The sequence below is a fragment of the Pristiophorus japonicus genome, chromosome 13, assembly GCF_044704955.1.
Source record: "Pristiophorus japonicus isolate sPriJap1 chromosome 13, sPriJap1.hap1, whole genome shotgun sequence".
NCBI classification, from domain to species: domain Eukaryota; kingdom Metazoa; phylum Chordata; class Chondrichthyes; family Pristiophoridae; genus Pristiophorus; species Pristiophorus japonicus.
In genome coordinates, this window is record NC_091989.1 from 189,670,520 (window position 1) to 189,674,463 (window position 3,944).

General features: G+C 45.8%; 1 pseudogene; it reads right to left on the minus strand.

Annotated features, from left to right (window-relative positions):
* Positions 1–1,444: 1,444 nt before the first annotated feature.
* Positions 1,445–1,624, minus strand: LOC139279225 (U2 spliceosomal RNA; annotated as a pseudogene).
* Between the last annotated feature and the right edge of the window lie 2,320 nt (positions 1,625–3,944).

The window sequence follows — 3,944 nt, forward strand, 5'->3', positions numbered from 1 at the left end:
TTTGTCTTCACTAACCTTTTTCTCTTTACATATCTATAGAAACTTTTGCAATCCGTCTTAATGTTCCCTGCAAACTTCCTCTCGTACTCTATTTTCCCTGCCCTAACCAAACCCTTTGTCTTCCTCTGCTGAGTTCTAAATTTCTCCAAGTCCCCGGGTTCGCTGCTATTTCTGGCCAATTTTTATGCCACTTCCTTGGCTTTAATACTATCCCTGATTTCCCTTGATAGCCACGGTTGAGCCATCTTGCCTTTTTTATTTTTACGCCAGACAGGAATGTACAATTGTTGTAGTTCATCCATGCGGTCTCTAAATGTCTGCCATTGCCCATCCACAGTCAACTCCTTCAGTATCATTCGCCAATCTATCCTAGCCAATTCACGCCTCATACCTTCAAAGTTACCCTTCTTTAATTTTTGGACCATGGTCTCTGAATTAACTGTTTCATTCTCCATCCTAATGCAGAATTCCACCATATTATGGTCACTCTTCCCCAAGGGGCCTCGCACAATGAGATTGCTAATTAATTCTCTCTCATTACACAACACCCAGTCTAAGATGGCCTCCCCACTAGTTGGTTCCTCGACATATTGGCCGAGAAAACCATGCCTTATGCACTCCAGGAAATCCTCCTCCACTGTATTGCTTCCAGTTTGGTTAGCCCAATCTATATGCATGTTAAAGTCACCCATGATAACTGCTGCAACTTTATTGCATGCACCCCTAATTTTCTGTTTGATGCCCTCCCCAACATCACTACTACTGTTTGGAGGTCTGTACACAACTCCCACTAACGTTTTTTGCCCTTTGGTGTTCTGTAGCTCTACCCATATAGATTCCATATCATCCAAGCTAATGTCATTCCTAACTATTGCATTAATCTGCTCTTTAACCAGCAATGCTACCCCACCTCCTTTTCCTTTTATTCTATCCTTCCTGAATGTTGAATACCCTTGGATGTTGAGTTCTCAGCCCTGATCATCCTGGAGCCACGTCTCTGTAATCCCAATCACATCATATCTGTTAACATCTCTTTGCACTGTTAATTCATCCACTTTATTACTGATACTCCTTGCATTAAGAGACAAAGTCTTCAGGCTTGTTTTTTTAATACCCTTTGTCCTTTTAGAATTATGATGTAGTATGGCCCTTTTTGTATCTTGCCTTTGTTTACTCGGTCTTCCACTATTGCTTTTTATCTTTCGACCATCTGTTTCTGACTCCATATTACTTCATCCTGTCTCACTGCATCGGTTCCCATTCCCCTGTCATATTAGTTTAAACACTCCCGAACTGCATTAGCAAATGTTACCCCCAGGACTTCTCGCTCCAGGCTTCCTGCACATATTTATTATTTTTTTTTGCCAATTCTCGTCAGATCAACTCCAGCGCCAAAGATCACTTTGCGCTATTTACACTTGATCTTAGCCAAAAGGCCGAGAGGGGAAGCTGCACAGTTCCTGGAAACACTGCAATACCAGGTCGGTGCGTGGAGTGGACGGAGCAAGCCCCTGTTCCATCTCCCTCTTCCAAAAAACAATTCAATATCTGGTCCCCATAGGGGATATTAAACTGATAAGAACAGATACTACACTTGATCTTAGCCAAAAGGCCGAGAAGCGATCCTGCACATACGCGCCAAATGACCACTGACGTTGCAGTTTCTGCAGGTATATTGCTGATATCTGCAAGCTCTGGCTGGGTGTTTGCCTCCACACCTCCAACATGAGCCGTTGTTGGAAACAAAAGGTCCATTACCAATCGATCGTCTCTGACTGTCTCTGTAACTGTCCTTAAACGCACCATTAACAGGTGTTGATGGCCCCATTACTGGCCGCATTGTCCCTTGCGATGGCATGAATCGCCGTTCAGCTAGCCATTGTCTCTGTTGAATTCCCCCTTTGGGTTTGACTACATGCTCGGGCATGTCCGATTGCCCCTGTCTGCCTGGAGAACTGTGTGCCGCGTTAACAATGTTATTCCCTGTCCATTTGCTGCATTTAAACCAAGATTTTTGTCAAACATCATTCTGGTCTCTTCCTCCCCTGAGATAAATGTCTGGGCCATCAAAGCCGCCGTTTCCAGGGTCAAGTCTTTGGTCTCGATCAGTTTCCTGAAAACCCCAGCGTGTCTGATGCCCTCAATAAAAAAGTCTCGCAGCATCTCCACTCTGCACGCATCTGGGAACTTACATAGGCTCACCAGTCGCCGGAGGTCTGCCACGAAGTCTGGAACGCTTTGCCCTTCTCGCCGCCGGTGCGTGTAAAACCGGTGTCTCACCATGTGCATGCTGCTCGCTGGTTTAAAGTGTTCCCCGATCAACTTACTGAGCTCTTCAAAAGTCTTGTCCACCGGCTTCTCTGGCGCCAGAAGGTCCTTCATCAGGGAGTACGTCCTGGATCCACAAACCGTCAGAAGATGAGCCCTGCGTTTGTCGGCCGAATCCTGTCCCAACCATTCCTTAGTGACAAAACTTTGCTGTAGTCTCTCAATAAAATCGTCCCAATCATCACCAACACAGTACCTCTCGTCTGTGCTGCTAGTGGCCATGCTCGCGTGGTTTAAATCCCAGTTTCTCATCGCCAATAATATGTCCTTACTATACAGTACAAATGCACACGAGGCCCATACTAGAGAGAAGGTCACTCTGTGACCAGTTACCTTTATTTGCCAGCACTGAAGTGATGAAGGTGGGTGGAGCTTCCTCTTTTATACCTGAAAGTCCAGGTTATGAGTGTCTCCCACAAGTTCACCACCTAGTGGTCAGTGTTCTCACGGTGTGCAACTTAGGTCAGTTTATACATGGGTTATAATGACAGTTGAATACATGACAGTGACCAAATGCTCGGTCAAAGAGGGAGGTTTTAAGGAATGTCGTAAAGGAGGAAAGAGAGATAGAGAGGTGGAGAGGATTAGGGAGGGAGTCCCAGAGATTGGGGCCCAGGCAGCTGAAGGCACAGCCACCGATGGTGGAGCGATTAAAATCGGGGATGTATAAGAGACCAGAACTAAGGGAGCGCAGTGATCTCGGGGGGTTGCAGGGTTGGAGGAGATTACAGAGATAGAGAGGGGCGAGACCAAGGGGGGATTTGAAAACAAAGATGAGAATTTTAAAATTGTCCGGGAGCAAATGTAGTGCAGCGAGCACAGGGGTGATGGGTGAGTGGGACTTGGTGCGAGTTAGTACACGGGCAGCCGAGTTTTGCATCACCTCAAGCAACACCTTAGGATATTTTACTACATTAAAGGTGCTATACAAATGCAATTTGTTGTTATTGCTTTGTTCAATAAATTCACTTGACAGTGAAAAGCATAAAATAAGACCTGATGTGACGCTCGATTGCTTTTGAAAGATGGAAGAAAATGCCTGGAAGGGCACAGGATAATCTAATAGCTGAAGTGATTAACCAAAAGGTTTTACTGTTAGTTTCTCTGGGCTTGTTCTCCGAACTTAGTAATGTATCTGGGCCCACGAAGAAACTCTCAAGACTGCGAGAGTAATCTGCAAAATACAGAAAGCAAAGTAAAATATTTAGAAAAGATCCAAAAAAGGAGACAAGTTCCTCCCAGCAATATGGCATTCCTGTACTGGAATGTCAGCCTAGGCTTAGTGGACAGCACCCTCGCCCTCGAGTCAGAAGGTTGTGAATTCGACTCACACTCCAGGGCTGGGCTTTTACAGGCGCTGAGAGGGCGGGATCAGAGGCGGGTCAGTGGTCAAATTGAAATGATTGGCAGCGGGTCGTGACCCCGCTATCAACCCGCCTCCAGTCTCGTCTCCCAGGTGTCAGGTCTGTCAGCACTGAACAGACCCAACACCAAGCGGAGGGGGAGGCTATTTAGATTATTAAGAGGTTGTTATATGAGAATTAAAAAACATTTGAAGCTCATCTTTAGATTTTTAGAGCTCGCTAATGGGCTTCCCCGCTGCTCAGCGATCACAT